General features: G+C 47.8%; 1 protein-coding gene across 2 annotated transcripts in view; it reads right to left on the reverse strand.

Moving 5' to 3' along the window:
• Positions 1–24,612, reverse strand: part of LOC147424953 (gamma-secretase subunit APH1-like protein) — a 62,376-nt gene that overhangs the window by 30,761 nt on the left and 7,003 nt on the right. The window lies entirely within an intron of this gene.

The raw sequence follows: 24,612 nt of genomic DNA on the forward strand, positions 1-24,612 counted from the left end.
AATACACTGGAAAGCTGCTAATTCAAAGCATTACACAAGTACATATTGTACCAATATTACAATAGAATTAAATGAAGACAAAAATATGTTCTCGCCCTTCTTTCATTCATTAAGAGTGTATCAATATCTAGCTTCAAGGAATACACCTACTTCAAAGTCTTGTAAACATGTATCCCTCAATTCATGCATACACCATTACGAATGTTGCCAACACACAATCCATACCAAGCTCCCATAGTGAAAACATGATAGAGAACTAGTCGTATCTTGAAGATCACCGCTCCAATTTAGGCACTTCAAAGCTTGAACAAAACATAATGCATATGGGTATGTTAAGTAATCCATTAACTGGTGCTACAAGCGACTTGCCTTGCATGTGAATCTGCTTGATATCGCAAACTAAAAGTCCATTATGCCACTCCATGGCATGTTCATATGTATAAATATACAAAAAGACACTGTGCAAAGCATGCATAACATGGTTTGCCAACCACGCAAAGCTTTGTCGTTCAAGAGCGTCAAACCTTGCAACTTGCAGCTGTTCTCGCGAAAGTTCTTTCAGCGACGGGCTCGCTACTGTTGCACGCTCCCTCCCCCCCCCCCTGCTGTTGCGCCATCTCTGCCCCTCACCCCCCCTCCCTCTCGCCCTCGCGCTACCTCCTGCTCCCGCGCTGCCCCCAACTCCCGCGCTGCCCCCTCGCCCTCGCGCTGCCTCCAGCCCCCGCACCCTCGTGCTGCCCCCATTGCCCCCGCGCTGCCTCCCTAGCCCAGCCCTGCCCGCAACCTTTCCCCTCTGCTGCCCGCTGCCCTCGCCCCCCTAGCTGCCCCCAATTCCGCCCGCTGCCCCCCTTTCCCTGGCCCCTTTTTTCCTCCCCCACCCCCCGCCGCGCAGCCTTTTATCTTTCGCTTACAGCTTTACCCGTCCCCGCATCCCCCCCCCTATCCTCCTCGCTTCCGAAGGTCTTCTGCACATGGCTCTGCAGCACTTCTTCTTCGGACAAGTGCTTGGCATTCTCGTTTGCAGATTTTCTTCACCGCCCGCTTCTTCGACCAGCAGTAGACACAGATGGAGGCTCCAACTCCGCCACAGAGGGACTCGCCTGAAGCCCCCTCGCCCGACCCGCTGAGCCCACCATTCGACTTGCTCTTTCACCGACAGAGCAAGCGAGCCTTGCCGCAGAGGTAGAACGCTTGCAGGCGACTTCTGTCATCTGCAAGGTTCTCGGCACCCGTCCTAGCAGAGGAGAGCTGCGAGACCTTTTCCAAGCCCGCCCTCTCGCAGAGGTGGGCAAGATCTTGGATGTCCAGATTCTCGGACGGGGGTACTACCACATTGAGTTCGAGACTTCCGAGATGGCCTCCAAGGTCATAGCTATGAGTCCACTGGCCATCCGAGCATCACGCGCCCACTTTCGACAGTGGCGACATGGTTTTAACCCGACTTAGGATGCGCTCGTAGAGGAGGCAGACATCCCGATCTCAGTCTGCTTTCCGGGTTTACAGAGGGAGTACCTTCCACTTCTCTCCAGGATTGGCTCCGCCATCGGGATTGTCCTAGAGACACCTCGTACGGCAGCATCAGTAGCTGCCAAGGCGGCTAGCATCCCGTCAGTTCGACTTTTGGTCAGAGATACCCACACGCTCCCGAAGGTCATCCTTCTGCCTCGGGTGAGTGGGGGTTGGTTTAGACAGTGTGGAGTACTCGGGTCTCCCGAACCAGTGCTTCATTTGCAGACAGATGGGCCACCTAGCGAAGGCCTGTCCACGGAGGAGACCACGACCCGCACCTCAGCCTCAGCCCCAGCCTGCCAAGGCTGGGCCGCAGCCACAACCACAGCCAGCGACACAACGCACAGATTCAGAGCCACCCTCCGAGCCTGGGGCTCCAGCGTAGGAGGGGTGGCAACATACCCGTGGCCGTCGACGCCAAGGGCCACAGCGACAGCCTGGCACTCATAGTGGCCCTCAGGTGCCAACTCAGCAGCATGGGTTCCCACGGGGAACCGCTTTGGTCTTCTTGAGCAGGAGGAGCCCCCTACGCCAGCCTCCACTTCCGCTTCACCCTCGTCCGCCGCCCCACCCTCCGATTTCCCCTCCTCCTCCTCCTCCCCTCCCCCGCCCTCTGCTCCCGCCCGCTCCCCACCTCGCCCCCCTGTCTCTGTCGCCCCACCCCGCTTCTCTTCTCCTCCGCCCCCCCCCCCCCCCCCCTCCCCCCCCCCCCCCCAGCTCCTTCTCCCCCTCCTCCTGCTTCAGTACCTCAGTCGACTTAGGAGACTGGTCCCTCGCCGACGGCTAGGAGATCTCTTGGCAGCGCCTTTGCCACGAGTCGCCTAGCAAGAGAGGGTCAGCCATTCTTGCGGCCCCCTCTGCAGATTCATACATCTTCCCTTGCAGCTATCCCTCGCGGTCTAACGAGCATTGACCTCCGACGCCGCTGGGAATTCTTCGATTACGGGTTCACTCGCTTTCTCGGCAATTCCGCAACAGACCATGAGGCAGCCTGCTTCAGGGTCCACGCTCTGTTCCTCGCCGCTAGGGGGACAGAGGCCTTGGACTCAGCAGTTGGTTTCTCCTTCCCCCTCTGTGGTAGGATCGAGACAGAGTGGTCCCTCGACTCAATGGTGGGATGGTTGCATACACAGGTTCTCGAGTTCTCTCACCACATGGAAGAACTTGGCGTTACAGATTTGCTGCAGACTTTGTGGCCACTGGCCAAGTTTGCGGTGACACCCCCTGACTCAGCAGGATGTAGGCACATTGTGGTGTATTTTTTTGTTGATACGCAATGTTTGCCTTGCTATGTATACATTCATGAGGACTCCTGGACAGAGGAGGTTGCTTTACGCACAGCTCGCTCTGCTTGGGCTTGGACCAGGCACTCACTGCAGTCTCGCCTATCTAGAGGACGCTCGGATGCGGATTACTCCCCATCCAAGCCAGCCTCAAAGATAGCCCGTCTTGTTGTTGCGGCAGCATCTGTTCTCTCTCGCTCCCCATGAGGATCGTCTCGTGGAACGTGCAAGGACTAGGTGGGCCCCAGTTTCAGCGACAGCGGGGCCGATTGCGTCAAGAGCTTCAGCGTTGCCTTGTGGGAGGAGAGATTGACCTCCTTATGCTTCAGGAGCACCATTTGTCTGAGAGCCGCATTCGGCGATGTGGTTAGATTTTGCATGGACGCTATGATACCTTTTGGTTAGCTACTTTTGGACCTGGAGGCATCCAAGGTGGGGTATGTATAACTATTGTGGACTCATTGCAGCAGGCCATTGTGGGCAGAGGGATTATTGTGCCAGGCAGGGCTCAGTGGATTACTATGCAGGTTCCGGGTGGCCTCGTGGGCTTCCTGAACATCTATGCGCCCAATGTGGCGAGTGCTCGTGCAGAGTTTTGGTCACTGATTGTTGAGTCTTTGCCACAGGTTGACCATTGGTGTGTAGGGGGGGACTTCAACATGTTGGAGGACCCTTCTAACAGGATCGGAGGTAGCCATGCTACTGTGCATTGAGTCGACTTAGCAGCTTGGGAGAGGTTGTGTATGACTTTGAGGGTCTCGGATACATGGCAGCAGTCTGGCTTTGTGAGGCCTCCAGAGAGTCGCCTTCTCTAGATCGGACCGCAAAGTGGGAGGAGTGAATCTATCGCGCATAGATTGCTTCTACACTAGTGACCACTTCAGTGACTTGGGGGGATCAGTGGGCATCCTGGCAGGGACATCCTTCTCGCACCATACACCAGTAATCCTCACAGTGGCAGACAGGCAGGGGAGTGGGAGCACGATGCTTCGCATCCCAGAGCGGGTCTTGTTGGACTCAGCACTCAGAGAGAGGGTAGAGGCTCTCTCGACAGAGGGCATGGACAGCCAGGCTCCATCTGCAGACAGAGTGGCCTTAGGCCTAGCTTAGCTTAGCCATTTTTTTCTCCAGGAGTCTCTGGCTCGACGGACTGCAGCGAGAGTGGAGGAGCAGCGTCTCAGACGAGGCATTGCTTCACTACAGAGGCTGCAAGAACAACATCCAGACACTCCATGGTTGGAGGAGCAGTTACAGCAGGCTCACAGTCAGGTGCTTTTGGCAGGAGGTAGAGGTGAGCGCTTCATGCTTACACGATCGGTCAGACAGGGTTGTCCTCTTGCCCCCTTCCTCTTTTTGTTCTATGCGGAGGCGATGAGCAGATTTTTGGTGTCACAACAGGTTGGTCTGAGGGGCTTAGCACTCCCTATACGGGGAGATGAGCTTCTGGACGCTGAGTTTGCCGACGACTCAGCCTTGTACTTAGAGGGCTAGGAGGCCAATCTACACAGTTGTGAGGAGGCTTTGGAGACCTTCTGTTGTGCATCGGGCGCACTGATCAACTGGAGAAAGACAGTGGCTTTCTCGTTTGGCAGTGCTCTTGTGCCAGATTGGATGCCAGGAGAGGGTTTCAGGTGGATTCCCCCAGGGACTGCAGTTCGGTACTTGGGTTGTCAGGTTGGTTTGGACTTGTCCCCCGAGCAGCAGATTGCTCCTCTTCTCCTGTCCATCAGGAGAAAGCTGTTACATTGGAGCTCAGCACGACTTTCGCTGGCTGGTAGAGTAGTAGTTGCCAACCAGGTGTTGTTGGCGACTATGTGGTACATCACTTCTTGCTGGATCTTCTCGAGTTCTTGTATCAGCCAGGTTGAGAGGCTGATCAGGAACTTCCTTTGGTCAGGTCGCGACACTCAGATTGCCCGAGCCAAGGTGGCTTGGTCGGTCATCACACTTCCTTGTTCTCAGGGAGGGCTTGGGATCATTGATCCAGCACAGCACAGCAGAGCCCTTCTTGGGAAGTTCGTCGTTAGAGGACTTCTTCCACGCGAGGAGCCTTGGAAGGAGTTCTTGCTGCAGAGGCTTCGTGCCAGGGTGCCTCAGTCAGGAGGCCCTTGGCAACCTTCGACCAGATGGATCTTTACAGAGATGCGCCGAGTTGGTTTGAGCAGGAGACTGGAGGACCGATTCGCTGTGAGTTTGCTTCGATCTTGGGAGCTCTTACGGCGTGGCCTAGAGCAGAGACACCCGACGTGCACGGAGGAGCGCCTACGGCAGCCCCTCGTCTGGAGCCCCATGGTTAGCACTCAGAGAGGCCACTTGGTTGGGAGTCGGCCTCATGTTTCTTGGGGTCCCATGGCAGCAGGTCCAACGCGCTCTCTAGGTGACTGGCTAGCATTCATAGGTTCGTCAGAGGAGGTGCAGGCTGTCCAGCTAGTGGGCATGAGAGGGGTGTAGAGCATGTGTCAGAACATCTCAGAGTCAGTTCCAGCTGAGTGGCTCACGCCTCTCAAGCCAGTAGCACCCCGGTGGATGGGATCCTTCACACGACTGCAGGTTCTCATTTCAGTCAGGGCTTGCTCAGAGACGGTCCCAGCCCTGTTCTTTGAGCTTCAAGGTGGGGGACGTTTACAACGAGTTGCAGTAGAGGCCCCACAGGTAGCAGAGTGCTGTTTCTAGAGGATCCGAGTTGTGGGCATCTGTGGGAGGACTTGCGTCATCGACCCTGACCCAGCAGCTCTTGAGACAGGACACTGGAGGCTATGGGCTTGGGAGTGCTGTCCACTGGCACGAGTACAGTGGGATCCTGGTGAGTGGCTATGGAGGGACCCCTTCTCTTCTGCAAACCGCCCAGGAGTCCCCTTTTTTCAGTACACTATTCGGCTTGGACGTCATATACTTGCAGCACACAGAGAGGCCCGCCCTGCTGCAGCACGTCATTGGCAGGAGGAGGGCCTCACAGACGAGTTCTTGGCAGCTTTTTGACAGAGGCTGTGGGACTCTAGACAGCCGAGGCGCGTCACTTTGTTCCAGCGGCTGGTTGCACACAGAGCCACAGCAGTAGGGAGCTGGCTTGTGCATAGTGGTCTCTCGGCCACATGTGCAGCCTGTGACCAGTTGGTGGAGAGTCAACGTCACTGTCTCTAGGACTACCCTTCGGCCCAGCAGATGTGGCTACGAGTTCTTCGGCTGATGCCTGCCCTCTCCACGGCTCGACAGTACACTTGGGGGGCAGCGGCTTGGTCCACCCTCACGGGCCCGGCACTTCAGTTTGAGCTATCTTCCACCAGCAGGATGATAGTGATGTAGGGGGGGCGACCTACACTCCAGCCTGCTACAGAGCTTACTCCAGAGGAGTGGTGCAGTGAGAGAGAGGAGTGTTGGGAGCTCATCAGTGACCTGACACTTTGGTTCATCTGGCGGGCCCGTTGTTTCCGCATCTTTGAGGCTCGCCCTGTGCCACCAGCAGAGACTGTTCATGACTTTTGGCTAGAGTTGATCCATACTCTTAGAGGACAGCTTGAGGGACTACAGGGCAGCTCCGACCGCATGCGGGAGCGCCGCGAGGCTTTCCTTCTACTCTGGCGCCCTGGGCCTTTCTACACCATAGTCCAGGGGGTGCTCAGATGGCACTATTGTCCACCTGTGTGGCTCTTCCCTTCTCCCATCTTTTGATCTAGCCTCATTGTATATATGCTGTTTTTTCATTGGGAGAGTCTCCCCATCATGCTTGTTGTAGCCCTCTCTTGCAGAGGTGGTTGTAGCCCTATGGGCAGTCTTCATTAACTAATAGAAGGATCTTTTTCTCGGAAAAAAAAATAAACCTTGCAACTTGCCTTGCATGTACATCTGCTTCATATATCAAACTAAAAATCCCATAAAATGAAAGCATAAGAACTCATCAATCCATGGCATGTTTAGATGTACAAATTTACCAAAAAGACGGGGTATGCAAAATGCACATAACATAGTTTTCCAACCATGCAAAGCTATCTCGCCCAAGAGCATCAAGCCTTGAACTTCAGTACCACAAAAACACTCGTCAAATCTACTTAAGAAACCACAACAGCAACAAATCTTGGGAATACGAGGCTTGCTCAGATGTACCGGGTGTAGATATATGTCTGGGTTTGCTCAGCCAACCCAATGAGCCTTCTTTGTTTCTTTTAACTTTCATGATTCATCTTAAAAACAAACCTTGGGAATTTACAAGCAAGCACTAACCCAAGAGACCACAATTCAAGGAAGAAAAAATGCATCTACGCATGGACTTATGGTTCACAAAGACCAATGCACTTGTAAACAAGAATTCCCTGTCACAACTCAAGTCAATGAAGCCCCAGAGCACGCAAAGAGAGAGGGAAAACCAAGAGAGACCGAATTCACATTAACATCTTGAAGGAAGCTGGCTACTCAACTTGGGCCCCTTCTTCAAGAGGCAACTTCACCTATACATAGGGCCTGTTTCTCCACCTACCTTGCTGAAAATTATCTCTACATCAGCCCAAGAAAGCCTCTATGCTATCTTTATCAACACTCTCTACATTCACCTTCATCTACTCTACAAGGATCCTTTTCTCTCTCTCGTTAGCTTATTGTTTTTAAGCCAGAAAATCTGCAAATCTTAAATTTCAGTTCTCCTCTTGAAGTCCGAAGCTCTCTCTTTTTCCGAGGATGCAACCAAGAAGATGGACAATGATTTTATCTCAAGGATGGGCTAAATTTCATCTTGTACATATGTTAGGAATCTTTTATGTTGTTTGTTTTTATGCATGTGCACATGACATCCTGCATGATCTCCGAGTGTAAGTCTACTTGAACTCACTCACAGGTTGATTGTAACTGACCTCAATCCTAAGGTACTTGGATTGAGTAGAAATATATTTCCTTTGGGGGGGGGGGTGGCCATCTTCAACCCTCATTCTGTCTCTTGTCTCTTTGAAGTGTACAAGCGATCTATGGTGATAACTCAGGATGAGTGTTCAATCAATGCATACTCAAGGTTCCTTTTACTTCATGATAAAGTTCCTTTTACTTCATGACGTGTGCAAAAGACTAGAGAGAAACGAGAGAGAATGATATTGTGAGTGAAGGTTCTGTGAGTAATAGAGAGAGAAGAAGACTAACACCGGATGGGGTTCCAAACCCCCCTCCAAGGGCCCCCCTCTCTATCGCTAGAGAGTATTTGATTTAGATTGCACAAATGCTAATACAATGGTCCTAGATGTGGAGATGCTGATGGGATCATGGTGTAGATCCTTGGATTTGTGAGGCTAATGGCTGAAAATGCAAAATGCTGATGACGAGGCTTGGACCTGCAATGCCACAAGGCTGATCTGCAAGGCTAATGCTTACAACAATAGGACTTGGGGCTGAAATCTGCAAAAACGATGGTGCTCGGGGCTGAAATCTGCAACTTCTGGCCATGATGAGGAAGAGGAACTATTGGCTCGAAAACACTAGGCTGGTCTGAATCTGCAAGTGCTGACGGATGCATTAGGACTGAAAACGCTAGGGCTGATGCTTGTCCTATTGGCAAAAACACTACCGGTGTTGGTGGTCATGCTGATGGAAAAACGCCATTCATAAAGTACTGATGGGCTGGCTTCCCATGAGGTGCTGAGGGTACTAACTTATGCTTGAGAAGTGACCCATTGTAACACACTTGGACACTCCAAGTCGGGAATCTACCACAACACACCTGAGCAAACTGAAAGAACTCAACAAAACTGAGAGAGAGAGAGAGAGAGAGAGAGAGAGAGAGAGAGACGACACGGGGCAGCGTAGTTCCGCGTCCAAAGGCCCCAGAGACTGGCGCCTTTCGGTATTTCTTTATTATTAATGCTTCACAAAGTACAATGTCCAAGGTTCCTCATCTCAGCAGTGCTCCCAAGCGTATCTGCCTCAGATTGAGACCCTGGCACTCTATCTATAGGCCTTGGGCCTTCCAAGAGCAGTGTCACAAATTGCTAACGTGTCAAGCCACTGCAGAACGGAGCCAACCTGCACCTCCTGGCCGAGGGGCCTAAACCCTAAGAAGCAGCAACAGAAGAAGAAGAAGAAGAGAAGAAGTTCCCACCAACTTATGGGACCCTGTCCGATGGGGCCCATGTAAGGTGCAGCGGAATGAATGTTGTATTTTCTCAAGATTAGTGATCTTTATTTCTCAAGGTTCCTTTTAGTTCTTAGGGAAAGAGAGAGCTTTCCGTCTTATGGAGAGTGCTATGATCACGAACAAAGTGAGTGGATATTGTGCGTGTAAGTGAATGAGACTGAGAGAAGGAGAAAAGAGATACGACACCCGAGAGGTTGTAAAACCCTCCTCCGAAGGCCCCACTCTCGTCGGCGAGAGTGGTCTACTTTGATTGCACAAAGGTGTACAATGTGTATGCAATGGACTGATGCAATGGACTATGCCGATGACGACGGCGGTGATGACAACGGCGACTTGATGGTTGAAATCTGAGATCTTCTAACTGCTGAAATTCGGGACTGTTTCGGTGGCTGAAAATGACTGTTTTGGCTGCGTTTTTATGGCTGAAAATGGGGGAACGTCTGCAACCAATCTGGGGTTGATTTGCTACTTGGCTAAAGGCTGAGAACCTGCATTTCTTCAATGCTGAATTTGTTGATCAAAAACGCTAGCATGGCAACAATCCTAGCGTTAGTAGTTGGCTGCAAAAACGCTAGCAGAGACGGTGTGATGGCGATATCTGCAAGAGAAGGAAAACGCCAAGGGAGGGGTCTTGATGGCGATGGCTGAATGCTGTGGGAAAACGCAAAGGAAAGTGGAGGTTGGTCTACTGCTGAGGGGGGTACTGCTGAGAAGTTGCCTGTTGAGCGGGAAGCTCCTGCTGCCTCTTCTGTCAGAAAGTGCTAACTTGGGTTTGTTTATATATTAACTTAGCAAAATTTCCCTACCTACTTTTGTTGGAAAGTCGCTTAAAAATAATAAGTGAAAATAACCAAAAATAGGAAAATAGGCTAAATGCACTGGAAAATTCCCTAACTGATGCTAATGGATTCTGATGGGAATTCCGATGATCATGCTGTGTGCAACTGGAGGATATGCATCTATGCTAAGTGACTGGGCAGGCACGGTCTACGAATAGACCCACAAAAGTGTCACATCATTGCTAAATCTAGACTGACGGACTAACTGAACCCTGCTGTGGTGTAGCTTGTCCACGGACACATAGGGTTGGGATGTGTCACGTGACATCCCCTCCTTTTCAAAGTGAGGTACTAGTACCGAACTGTATGGCGTCCAGGGAGATCACCAATAGCATCCGGAATCTTGGAAGGGACTCTTCGCCGGCCCACTCTGATGTGTGGGTCATGCGGTACTTGAACTTCATAAAGGTCTGCAACGCTTGCTTCTTTGGGCCGCGCCGAAAGCGACACAAAGTCTTCTGTGGCTCCTTCGATGCTTCAACTTCGTCTAGAGTCCTGCTTCTTTCGTCTTCAAGAATCTCCATGGCTGAAAATTCCTGAAAACATCTCCAACACAAAACCATGAACATACCCATTCCATGTAAAGTGAAGGAAAAAAATCTTGTCTTCTCTAAAGATTGTGCATGCAATGTAGATGAACATAGAGACGGAGTGACAACCCGTTCATCAAACACATGCAAACAATGCGATAGAATCTTTTCTGTTTGATCGAAATCAATCAACTGTGGCGAATCACAATGGAAATGCCCATGCTTGGTGCTCATACAATCATGTGCTCTTTCGGAAACTGTGTCATGCCAAGGAAGAGACATTGAATGTGACTTCCTGACATACAAACTTTTCAGCTTTTTATGAACAATCCGCATACATTCGTGCTCATCCATGAGAGAAACGTGCTCAACATACAATATGTCATGCCTAGGAAAAGGGATCACATAACGATGCTAACTAAATATAGGAAACCTTCACGAATGGAACACTCGAACAATGCGTGCGTATTAATCATGCGAATACATAATACTTCCTGTGAGGGTGCTTTTGACCAAGGCTCGAGAGCCAAGATCGATCCTTCGTGATTGATCAAATCTGCAACGAGGTTAGCTTCGCTAGAAAAAGCATTCACTAATACCTCATCCTGGTGAACAATCACATCTTTTTTATGCAACTCATCATGCCTGTGAGAAAGCACATCTTGATCATGCAAATCATTGTCAATCAAATCATCATCATCATGCTTCACACAATCATGCAAATCCTCTGTGTCATGCTGTGGAGAAAAAGAGATTGAGAGAATCTCCTTATCCAGAATCCTTTCAACCTTGTCCTGCTTATTAGCAATGAGAGATGGAGAAGGAGCAATGTCCTCTCAATGAATGACAATAGGAGAATCACTGTCGACATTGAGAGTTATAGTGTTAGCCGTAAATTTCATGAGAGCATCATTATCACGAAACCATCGAATGCCCAAAATCATATCACATCCTGAGAGAGGAGAAACAACAAATCTTCTAGTGAAGACAGTCTGTTGAATTGCAAATAACACATCAAGGCACTCCTCCGTGATGAGAGCGTCCATACCAGGACGAAAGCCAGAGACCTCGATAGGAGATCTCGGACTAACTTCGAGGCGGGCTCTCTCAACAAGAGAGAAACTGATCACGTCATGCATACTACCTGTGTCAAACAATATGACAAAATAGTGCCCCGACGTACGACCATAACATTTAATGAGAGAATCATCAATGGGAGGGTCCTAAGAAACTTTGGGCACACCCGTGTTATCATTCATTGCATTGATAGATGTAGTGGGTGTTGTGGGTTCTTTAGATTCATTCGATTCAAGCTTAAGACATGTTCTTTTTATGTGACCCTTAATGTGACAATGAAAACAACGACCTTCCTTAGAATAAGTGCTTTGTTCTTCCGACGTGATGTATCCTCCTACAATTCCTTGTGCTACCTTTTCATCTAGGGTAAGCTTAGGTTTAGCAGTTGTGTTAGCCTTACCCTTAGATTCATTGGAAGAATTCTTTGATGAGATACTGTTGGTAGATTGGTTAGAAGAGTTATCATTCTTACCGTTCTGAGGGTTCTGAGAAGTCTGTGAGGTACTTGTGGAAGTCTTGTTCTCCTTAGGCTTTCCCTTGTTGTGCTTCATCTCCTATGCGAGAGCAATCGCTACCGCCTTGTTGAGATCAATTGGATCAAATACCTCCACATCGTACTTGATATACTCGTCCAATCCAAAGAGAAAAGCCTCTTTGCGCTCATCATCCGACATGCGTAGTTGGGTACCTAGCTGCAAAACACGATTAGAAAAAGACATAACCGGCATACCATTTTGCTTGAGAACCGCCAATTGTCCTTCAATCGTGCGAGGTACTGAGGTGGCATAAACCGCGCCTTGAGCTTGTCTTGGAAATCAGCCCAACTAAAAGAGAGGGGCGTGAAATCGTCGGCTGCCTCTAGGTGCGCGGCTAGCTGTGCCTCTTGCCATGCGTGGTACCAATTGATGGCATCATTGGCAAGGTACATAGGTGCTATCAAAACTTTGTTATTTCCTGTCTTCTTAGTTGTCGGAAAATAAGCATTAAATTGATGCAACCAAGAATGAATAACCGTAGCATCCATCTTACCGTCATACTTACTGAAAGTCAACTTTTCTGTGACTAGATGGTTAGGATCCGCGTCGTGGCTTGCGCCACTTGACGAACTTCCACGATCTTTGGGTGGTTCGGTCTTCGAGGCTAAGACTTGGGCAAGCAATTCTTGAGTGCATAGCTCCCTTCGAGCTTCACGCTCGACCTGCAAGGCTGCGGCTCATGCTGTCGCTTCCTCCTTCCTTATTTCTTTTCTTGCGTCGCGCTCGCGTTCTAAAGCAATGCGATTTTCTTCTTGTTGTGCGGCAAATCTTGCGTTTCTTTCGTCGCGCTCACGGTCCTTGGCTTCTTGGTTTGCGGCCATTCTTGCAATTCCGTCGTCGCGTTCACGGGCTCTTTCGTCGCGCTCACGGTCTTGAGCAAGGCGCTCACGGTCCTGAGCAATGCGATTTGCTTCTTATCTATCCATCATGGCCGTCATCTGCTTGACCATTTCCTCCATAGGGTTTGGTGGACTTGGAGTAGATGGCGAAGGGGGAGGGTTGAAGAAATCATCTCCGGGTGGGGACGAGTCTTCGTCGCCTCTCTCATGCTATCACCTGTATGCAAAGTATCCATTCCGCTTCGGGTGACGACCATGCACTATGATCTTGGGGTCTTAAGCTCACGAGGAACTTGGGTTCTTGAGGGTCTTAATGTTCTTGAGGTCCTTGACTCGTGAGAATCTTGGGTTCTTGAGGTTCTTGAGGTTCTTGAGTCTCGAGGGTCTTGGGGTTCTTGAGGTTTTCTTTCGCTTGCAAATCGCGTTGGAGAAGGATCTTCTCTTCACCCGAGTTCTACCCTTTTCTGCGGGCGCACCCCTTGGCGGCCTTACGCTCACACCAAGGTTACTTTTTCCCACCTCACATCGATTGGCCGGCGGGTAAGTGCACGGTCCACTCTCAATGAGTGAAAAGAGACACAAGGGGAGGCTAGACAAGCCCTTCTTTCTTGGGATTCCTGTCACTCTTCAACAAAACACGATTAGGAATCGCCACGCCCAAGTAAACTTGGGTTCGTGCGATCGCAACAAGCAAAAAAAAAATTCTTGTGGTTCTTTCCTTGAGTAATGCAGAACACTTCCAAAGCTCTGATACCAATGTTAGGTGCAGCGGAATGAATGTTGTATTTTCTCAAGATTAGTGATCTTTATTTCTCAAGGTTCCTTTTAGTTCTTAGGGAAAGAGAGCTTTCCGTCTTATGGAGAGTGCTATGATCACGAACAAAGTGAGTGGATATTGTGCGTGCAAGTGAATGAGACTGAGAGAAGGAGAAAAGAGATACGACACCCGAGAGGTTGTAAAACCCTCCTCCGAAGGCCCCACTCTCATCGGCGAGAGTGGTCTACTTTGATTGCACAAAGGTGTACAATGCGTATGCAATGGACTGATGCAATGGACTATGCCGATGACGACGACGGTGATGACGACGGCGACTTGATGGCTGAAATCTGAGATATTCTAACTGCTGAAATTCGGGACTGTTTCGGTGGCTGAAAATGACTGTTTTGGCTGCGTTTTTATGGCTGAAAATGGGGGAACATCTGCAACCAATCTCGGGTTGATCTGCTACTTGGCTAAAGGCTGAGAACCTGCGTTTCTTCAATGCTGAATTTGCTGATCAAAACCGCTGGCATGGCAGCAATCCTAGCGTTAGTAGTTGGCTGCAAAAACGCTGAGCTTGCAGGGACAAAAATGCCAACAGAGAAGGTGTGATGGCGATATCTGCAAGAGAAGGAAAACACCAAGGGAGGGGTCCTTATGGCGATGGCTGAATGCTGTGGGAAAACGCCAAGGAAAGTGGAGGTTGGTCTACTGCTGAGGGGAGTACTGCTGAGAAGTTGCCTGTTGAGCGGGAAGCTCCTGCTGCCTCTTTTGCCAGAAAGTGCTAACTTGGGTTTGCTTATATATTAACTTAGCAAAATTGCCCTACCTACTTTTGTTGGAAAGTCACTTGAATATAATGAGTGAAAATAACCAAAAATAGGAAAATAGGCTAAATGCACTGGAAAATTCCCCTAATTGATGCTAATGGATTCTGATGAAAATTCCGATGATCATGCTATGTGCAACCGGAGGATATGCATCTATGCTAAGTGACTGGGCATGCACGGTCTACGAATAGACCCACAAAAGTGCCAGATCACTGCTAAATCTAGACTGACGGACTGACTAAACCCTGCTGTGGTGTAGCTTGTCCACGGACACATACGGTTGGGATGTGTCACGTGACAGCCCAAGTGACATAAAGTTAAAGCAAAATCCACTCACACACACAGAGAGAAGAATTGTGTGGAGCATGCTGACGTGGCAGCTCTACGGGCAGCCCGCAAAACGCATTGGCATACTGACGTGACACTTGTACGGATTTCCGCAAAACGTGCTAGAAACTTACAAACCAAGTGTTTTTGAGTTTGAAGCTTTTCATGTAACTGCTTTTCATAGGCCAAGGGCCTTTAAACTTGTGCCATGGGCTCATTCTCTGGCACGCTTCTAGGTGAAGGTGCAAAGCGCGAGTATTGGCATTGTACTGAGTTCATCACATGCATATTTTCATGAATTAAATGACCCCTCTTTCTTTAAACTATGAAGATTTTTTTTTGAAAAATATTTTTTAACCCCCTTTTTACCGATGTAAACCTATAACTTTCTTAAAATTGAAAAACCCTCCTGGTGAACTCATGGGCTACAATTACATATTTTAAAGTGGATTCCTTGGAGCAACCTACTAAATGGGGATGTTGTGGCTTGGACTGCAATGATTGCCGCCTATGTGCACAATAACCACAACCTGAAATCTTTGAATCTTTAGTTTCAAATGCATTTGCAACGTATAATGGTTGCTTCACCAACGACACTTGTGCATGCACTTGATGTCTGTACTTGCCTCTTTGATCTCAAAGAAGGGCAAAAGATTCACAAATTTATAGTCTTCTATGGCTATGATAAAGAGCTTTCACTAGGGATTTTCCTAATATATAAGTATGCTAAGTGTGGGTGCCTTAGGGAAGTGAGGAATTCTTTCAATCGAATAATGCCACATAATGTGGTCTTGTGGATAGGTTTGATAATTGCATGTGTGGATGGAATTCTAGAGAAGAAGCATTAGATGGTTTTTTTGCATGCAAAACCATGGTTTTGACCCCAATGAGCCTATGAGGTAACTTTAACTTGTGCTTTGACTGCTTGTGCTAGTTTGGCTCCCTGGAAGCAGGGCTTTCCATCACCTAGGTTTGGGAGAGGAATCACTCAGAAAATGTACGATAGCATGTGAGTTCATACATAAGGGAATTTTAAATTGGAATAGTAAGAATTTTGGTACATAAAGGATATTTTTATCAAGACAAGTGGTACATATAGGGTCTCTGTATATAGAAAAATTGTAGAGTATGAAGGTTTATAGATAACTCTTGAAATGCACGTGCTACATAGGATCTATATATAGTGAACCCCGCCTTTCGAGGGCTTTCCATCAATGTTGTTGCGTTGTACAATGCGCATGAAGGTGAGAAACTTGTTGGGATTGCTCTTGTCCATATGTATGGTAAGTGTGGACTTGTGGATAACTCCAGATCCGTGTTTTACCATGATGCATCAAAAGGATGTGGCCACTTAGAATGCTATGCTAAAAGTGTGCCCAAAGTGGGCACTTGAACGAGATACTAAAGCAATATAAAGAAATACCGCAAGGGACATCAACGTTTGGGGCCAGTGCTCTCTTGGGGTGAAACTCCACCACTCCCCATCTCATGTGTCGTGCATCTCTTTTAGTTCAATTGTTATTTGAAGTGCTTCGTGTTGTTCAGCCAGTTCTTTTCCGTTGGCACGTGGTGCTCGTCCCCGTGACAAGCAGTGACTATGAAAAGCTTCGATACGTCAATAGCCAGCGCGATTTGCGGAACGTCCATGCAGCGCTGCCAGGTAAGCATCTCCACGTGATTTGGGGGTTCCCGCTTTACTTTAATCTTCTAATGTCCCTTTAGGCCCTGTCGGACAGGAGCCCATAAGTTGGAACTTTAAAATCATTGGTCTTTATTTTCAAGTCTCTCGACTAGGCTTTGCAAGTTGGTAGCACTTCTCTTCATCTTTTATAAGGCCCTGACCCCTCTCAGTCCAGACTCTATCCTTTAGGTCATGCTACGTCATCACTTTGTGACACCCCTAGGGTCACTTATATATGCACAAAAGCCTTGGTCAAGAATGCAGTTAGAATGCCCCAGGACTTCATAGAAATGCACTTATTAATGATATATTAAAAACTCATTATAAAAGGTGCTTCACATGCAGTACCAACACTCCCAAGTGCCTATACCCAGCAGCAGACAATGGTGGTGCTCATGTGCAATTAGAGGGTATATACACGTGTAACAAACTTGGACAACCCATGTAAGGTGCAGCGGAATGAATGTTGTATTTTCTCAAGATTAGTGATCTATATTTGCTCAAGGTTCCTTTTAGTTCTTAGGGAAGGAGAGAGCCTTCCGTCTTTATGGAGAGTGCTATGATCACGAACAAAGTGAGTGGATATTGTGCGTGCAAGTGTATGAGACTGAGAGAAAGAGAGAAGAGAGATACGACACCCGAGAGGTTGTAAAACCCTCCTCCGAAGGCCCCACTCTCGTCGGCGAGAGTGGTCTACTTTTGATTGCACAAAGTGGTACAATGCGTATGCAATGGACTGATGCAACTTGGACTATGCTGATGACGACGACAGTGATGATGACGACGACTTAGGGCTGAAATCTGGGGTCTTCTATCTGCTGAATTTCGGGGCTGTTTTGGTGGCTGAAAATGACTTTTGCTGCTGTTTTTATGGCTGAAAATGACTGGTTTTGTCGGGGTTCATGCGGTGGCAAAAACGCTGAGGATTTGTCTTTATCTGGCTGCGTTTTTAGGACTGTTGGTACCTGCTGTTGTACCTGCTGAAAACGTTGCAAGGGCTGTTGTTTCCATGCTGAAAACGCTACACAAAAACGCTGATAAGACAAGTTTGCTAGCGTTAGCAAAAACGCTAATGGCTGATGCTGTCCACGATGGGGAAAAACGCCAATGGTGGGGACTCTGCTGGCGATAGGCTGTTGTGGGGAAAACGCCAAAGATGGGGAGAGGATGGCGATGCTAACTGTTGGGGATGGCTCACCAAGGGGATGACTTGGGGAGGTCTTGTTGAGAGAGGGAGGGAGCACCTGCTGCTTGGGGAAGCCTGTTGTGCTCTTTGCTCATCTGCCCAATTGTGCTAACTTGGGTCTGCTTATATATTAACTTACCCAATTTGCCCTACTGAGTTCCCAACAAAAGTCACTTAATAAATAAGTGAAAAATGTTAAAAATAGGGAAAAATAGGATAAAGTCACTTGAAAAATCCCCAAACTGACTCTGATGGAATCTGATGGAAATGCTTATGCTTATGCGGTGTGCAACTAGAGGATATGCATCTACACTCAGTGACTGGGCATGCACGGTCTACGAGTAGACTCACAAAAGTGCCAAATCACTATTAATCTATACTTGACTGGACTGACTGAACCCTGTTGTGGTGTAGCTTGTCCATAGACACATAGGGTTGGGATGTGTCACGTGACAACCCAAGTCAAGATTCTACCGCAACACAGCAAAGATTCACTTCAAAACAATTCACAAAAGACGACACGGCCCGGCGTAGTTCCGTGCCAAGAGGTATTTGCCCCAAAGACTGGCGCCCCTTTTGGTATTTCTTTTTATATTAATCTCTGTGCAAAGTACAAGAGAGTCCGCGGGAACTCACACTCAGACTCTGCGTCCAGATGCTCTGAGTGATGAGGCCCAAAAGACTTATTTATTCTTACAAGAGATGCCCAAAAGCACAGCCCCAAAAAGTTAAACTCAAAAGCAATGGCTCCCAAAAGCATTGGTTCAAAATCTGCCATTCAAAAGCAGCCAGCGCCAATTGCGGAAATCCGTACATATTGCCACATCAGCAGCCCAGTGCGTTTTGCGAAGAATCTACCACGTCAACAGTCAGCGGAAATTGCGAGCGTTCGTACAAATTGCCACGTCAGCCTGTCGACGCATTTCACGGAGCTGTGCCATGTCAGCAAGGTGTCTCTGGGGGCTGCCACGTCACCCAGTTTGTGACATACCCCCCTCTTGAAAGAAATGTAATCGCCCTCGATTACGCTTGCAAAACAGACAGAGGCCATAAACTGTCTTAGTAGACACTGACTCTTAGTACCGAGGCACTAGACACGACATATCTAGCACTTGTACAAGAGGACGGTCACATCACCGGACATCACAAGACATCACAGAACATCACATGACAAATCCCATGCAAATTCATTCCACATCTCAAACCATGATCAATCGGCAACGTATTTAGTAATCGCATCTAGATCCATTCCGGACCTCACGGATGCCCGATTAACTAATCCTTATTGCAATCATGTCTATAGAGATTTATGAGACCAAAATGTTGCAATCATTTCGTCTTTTAGTTCGTGCACTCAAACAAGTCAAGTACAAATCAATCATTTTCATTTTCGAGAATTCCAGTTATAAAGTCGTACAGTAGAATACTACTCAGCCCTTCAGTATCCCTGAAACCCAAAGGGAACATCAGTTACTCTTTTCAACATCCGGGTAATCCGTTGACAAAGGAGCAGAGTGACTCCCCTCTTGTGCAAACCCACTGCACTAGATTCACCCTCGCTAAAGTCGGGGTTCTATCGGAGTAGACTATGCTAAACCGAATGCTTCATGGTAAAGTTCCAAAATTTGAGGAGTATCTGCTAGGTCCTCCTCCTCCATCCACTTTGCATCCAATGCACAATAGACCTTGAACTTAACCAAGAACCGCCTAATCACTTTACCTTTTATCTTTCTGTCTTTGTGTGCCAATATTTGTTCTGGAACAAGTATCTCCTCGCTTTCCTCCACTTCGGGTTGCTCATCAGGCACATCGCCTTTAAAAGGCTTCAATAGACTCCCATGATATGCATTGTGAATCTTCCAAGTATCGGGCAGCTTCAGTCTAAAGAAGACATTATTTATCTTTTCTTTTATCTGGAAAGGGCCATAATACCTCATGCTAAGCTTTGGAAAAAGCCGCTCCTTTCCCTTTTTCTTTCTTAGGTGTGCCTTCTCAAAACGTAAGAGCACCCAATCGTCTTCCTTTAATTTCAAATCGTGACGGTGTCGATCTGCTGCTTCTTGTCTCGTTCCCGAGATTTCGCTAAAGCCTCCCAGACCTTGGCAAATACAGTGTCCAAGTTCCTCGTGTACTGGTCGGCTTCAAAAAATTATCTTTCGTGCTAAGGAAGGGTGGAACCTTCAGAGCACCTTCAATGATCTCAAATGGCACCTTCTTCCTCGAAGAGTGGATCGTGTTATTGTAGGCAAGGGCAAAAAAAATTCCCATTTGAGTCTTTTGATCAGAAATGTAAGACTTCAATAAACCTAGTACAACTGAATTTGCAATCTCAGATTGCCCATCTGTCTGCGGGTGGAAAGATGATGAGAACTGCAACCATGTGCCAATGTTCTCCCAAATAACCCTCCAAAACAGACTCGTGAATCGGGGATCTCTGTCAGAGACTACTGTCTTAGGCATGCCATGTAGTATGAAAATCTGTGCAATGAACAGTCTCGCTAAATAATCTGGCTTGACTATTTTCTTCACTGGAATAAAGTGAGCTTGCTTGCTAAATCTGTCGATGACAGTCCAAAATGCCATCACGCCCACTCTGTGTCTTCGGGAGATCAAAAATGAAATCCATAGCAATACTTTCCCAAGGGCGGGTGGGAATGGGTAAAGGCTGTAACAATCCCTGTGCCTTATGCCTGTCAAAACTTGACCTTCTGGCATACTAAACTACTGCGTACAAAGTCGTCCATATCCTTCTTAAGTCTCGGCCAAAAGAAGTAACGCTCCACACCTTTCAAGGTGGTGTCAATGCCGCGGTGACACGTAAAAGGTGGACAATGACACTCAGTCAAAACCTTTTTCCTCAACGGCTGTGTGACGCACAACATCGTTTTCTTCATCAAGTAGCCATCCCGTATGGAATATCCCGCTACTACCTCCCCATTCTGTATTTGAGTGAGTACATCAAAAAAATCCGGATCTGTGGCGTACAGATCAACCATGTCCTCGAAGCTTCTATGATGAATCGTTGTCACGTGACACATCCAACCCTATGTGTCCGTAGACAAGCTACAACATGACAAGGGAAAAGTCAGTCAAGTCAATCTAGAATAGGAAGTGATCTGGCACTTTTGTCAGTCTGTTCGCAGACCGTGCATGTCCAGACACTTAGAGTAGATGTATATCCTCTGGTTGCACACAGCATGACCATCAGATTCCAGTCAGATCCCATCAGTAGCATTTTTAAGTGCATAGACCTATTTTCCCTATTTTTGACATTTTTAACTTATTATTTTTAAGTGACTTTTGTTGGAAAGTAGGTAGGGCAATTTTGCTAAGTTTGTATAAATAAAAACCTAGCGCTAGCACTTTCTGGCAAAAGAGGAAGCAGGAGCACTCGCTCGACAGGCAACTTCTCAGCAGAACCCAAGAGGCCGAGCGTTTTCTGCATCAGCAGGACAACCCTAGCGTTTTTCATCTACAAGACCAGCCTTGACGATTTGTGCACAGCAGATCAGCCCGGCGTCATCACGACACAGCAGATCAGCCTAGAGTTTTGCATTTGCAGGACATTCGACGACAGCAGAACGGTTTTCAACCCTAGCGTTTTTGGTTTGCAGATCAGCCCCGGCGTTTTGCAGATTCACCGCGACAGAATCAGCCATAAGACCAGCGTTCAGTTTTCAACCTTTAGACCCTGCAGATCAAGTCCCGAACCTCGCAAACCTCACCTTCCCGTAGCAGATCCTCGCCGGACGGTTAGATCCTGCGAAGTTTGCAGATTCAGCCCGGAAAACGCAGATTTCAGCATCTGCGTTTTCAGCGCATCCTCATTGCATCATCGTCATCGACATAGCATCAGAATTCAGCAGATAAAAATTTGCAGTTTCAGCCCTTAGCGATTTCAGTTTTCAACCCGTCTCGTCGTCCTCCTCATCGTCGTCAACATCGTCGGCAAGTCCAAGCATTGTAGAGATTTGTGCAATCATAAGTAGACCACTCTCGCCATAGAGTTGGGCCTTCGGAGGAGGGTTTTACAACAACTCTGGTGTCGTATTCTCTTCTCTATCTCTTAGTCTCATGCACTTCCATTCACTGTGTCCATTCACTTTGTTTGTGTCCATTGCACTCTCCCACTAAAGGAACGGAAGGCTCTCCCTTCCGTAAGTAAAAGGAACCCTTGAGCACAGTTCGGAGCACTCATCTTGAGCAAAGTTCAAACATTCACTTCCGCTCCACCTTACATTGGTATCAGAGCTTTGGCAGTGTTCTGTATCACTCAAGGAAAGAACCACAAGAACCACAGAATTTTTTTTTGCTTGTTGAGGTCGCACGAACCCAAGTTCACTTGGGCGTGTCGATTCCTAATCGTGTTTTTGAAGAGTGACAGGAAACCCAAGAAAGAAGGGCTTGTCCAGCCTCCCCTTGTGCCTCTTTTCACTCATTGAGAGCGGACCGTGCACTTAGCGGCCGGCCAATCGACGTGAGGTAGGAAAAAGCAACCTTGGTGTGAGCGGAAGGCCGCCAAGGGGTGCACCCGCAGAAAAGAGCAGAACTCGGGTGAAGAGAAGATCCTTCTCGAACACAGATTGCAAGCGAAAGAAGAACCTCAAGAACTCAAGACCCAAGTTCCTCGTGAACTTAAGAACCCAAGACCACAAGAACCCACAACTTCAATGGATGGTCATCACTCAAAGCGGAATGGATACTTCGCTTGGAGGTGATGAGCATGAGAGAGGCAAAGAAGAATTTTCCCCACCAGGAGGTTTTTCCGACCCTCCCCCTTCCCCATCTACGCCAAGGACTGCACTAACTCCTATGGAGGAGTGGAAGCAGTTGTTTATGGAAAGAAAGTTAGCACACGAAGAAAGAGAAGCAGAAAGAAAGGCCTACGAAGAAACAATGGTAGCCATAGATCGTGACTACGAAGAAAGCGTGGCAGCCATCGAGCGTAAGTACGACCTTGGAGGCCAAAGAAAGTCAAGCCAAATTGGATCGCGAGAACAACGAAAGACAAGCAACATTTGATCGGGAGACCAAAGCAAGACAAGAACAGAGCGACCAACACATAAAAGAGTTCTTGCGACTCTTTTCTATTGTGCAGGCGCAGTTAGCACAGATTCAAGAGAAAGAGACTCTCTCAGTCTCTTCTTCTCCAAAGCATGACACACAGGATTTGCATGATGATATGCACGATGATTTGAATGATAATGATGAGCATGATGATTTGGATGACAATGACAAGCATGATGATTTGCATGATCAAGATGTGATTTCTCACAAGCATGATGAGTTGCATGAAGATGATGTGATTGTTCACAAGGATGGTGTGTTAGTTGATACTTTCTCTAGTGAAACTAACCTCATTGCAGATGCGATTAGTCACGAAGAACCGATCTTGGCTCTCGGGCCTAGGTCCAAAGCACCCCTTCAGGAAGAACCGATCTTGGCTCCCGAGCCTCGGTCCAAAGGACCCTCACAGGAAGTATTATGTGTTCGGATGATTACTATGCACGCATTGTACAAGTGTTTCATTCATGATCGTTTCCTGTATTTTCGTCAGCGTCTTTATGTGATCTCTTTTTCTAGGCATGAAATATTGTATATTGAGCACGTTTCACTCATGAAAGAGCACGAATGTATGCGGATTGTTCATGAAAAGTTGAAAAGTATGCATTCAAGGAAGTCACATTCCATGTCTCTTCCTTGGCACGACACAGTTGTAGACAGAGCACATGAAAGTATGAGCACCAAGAATGGGCATTATTATTGTGTTTTGCCATAGTTGATTGATATAGATCTGCAAGACAAGATTCGATCTCATTGTTTGCGTGTGTGTGGTGAACGGTTTGACACTCCGTCTATTTGTTCATCTACATTGCATGCACAGTCTTTGAGGAAGACGATATTTTTTCCAATCACTTTACATGGAATAGGTATGTTCATGTTTTTGTGTTGGAAGTGGTTTCAAGAATTTTAAGCCATGGAGATTCTTGAAGAAGGACAAAGCATGACTCTAGACAAAGTTGAAGCATGTAGGAGCCACAGAAGACTTTGTGTCGCTTTCGGGGCGGCCCAAAGAAGCAAGCGTTGCAGACCTTTATGAAGTTCAAGTACCGCACAACCCACACATCCAAGTGGGCCGGCGAAGAGTCCCTTCCAGGATTCCGAATGCTATTGGCGATCTCCCTCGACGCCATACAGTTCGGTTCCAGTACCTCACTTTGAAAAGGAGGGGATGTCACGTGACACATCCAACCCTATGTGTTCGTAGACAAGCTACAACATGACAAGGGTTCAGTCAGTCAAGTCAGTCTAGAATAGGAAGTGATCTGGCACTTTTGTGAGTCTGTTCGCAGACCGTGCATGTCCAGACACTTAGAGTAGATGCATATCCTCTGGTTGCACACAGCATGACCACCAGATTCCAGTCAGATCCCATCAGTAGCATTTTTACAGTGCATAGATCTATTTTCCCTATTTTTGACATTTTTCACTTATTATTTTTAAGTGACTTTTGTTGGAAAGTAGGTAGGGCAATTTTGCTAAGTTTGTATAAATAAAAACCTAGCGCTAGCACTTTCTGGCAGAAGAGGCAACAGGAGCACTCACTCAACAGGTAACTTCTCAGCCCGGCGTCATCACGACACAGTAGATCAGCCTAGCATTTTGCATTTGCAGGACATCCTGCGACAACAAAACAGTTTTCAACCCTAGCGTTTTTGGTTTGCAGATCAGCCCCGGCGTTTTGTAGATTCACCGCGACAGAATCAGCCATAAGGCCAGCGTTTTCAGTTTTCACCCTTTAGACACCGTAGATCAAGTCCCGAACCTCGCAGATCTCACCTTCCCGCAGCAGATCCTCGCCGCACGGTCAGATCCTGCGAAGTTTGCAGATTCAGCCCGAAAAACGCAGATTTCAGCATCTGCGTTTTCAGCGCGTCGTCGTTGCATCGTCGTCATCAACATAGCATCAGAATTCAGCAGATAAAGATTTGCAGATTTCAGCCCTTAGCGATTTCAGTTTTCAGCCAGTCTCGTCGTCGTCCTCATCGTCGGCAAGTCCAAGCATTGTAGAGATTTGTGCAATCATAAGTAGACCACTCTCGCCA

The sequence above is a fragment of the Adiantum capillus-veneris genome, chromosome 25, assembly GCF_014529385.1.
Source record: "Adiantum capillus-veneris isolate H3 chromosome 25, ASM1452938v2, whole genome shotgun sequence".
Lineage (NCBI taxonomy): Eukaryota > Viridiplantae > Streptophyta > Polypodiopsida > Polypodiales > Pteridaceae > Adiantum > Adiantum capillus-veneris.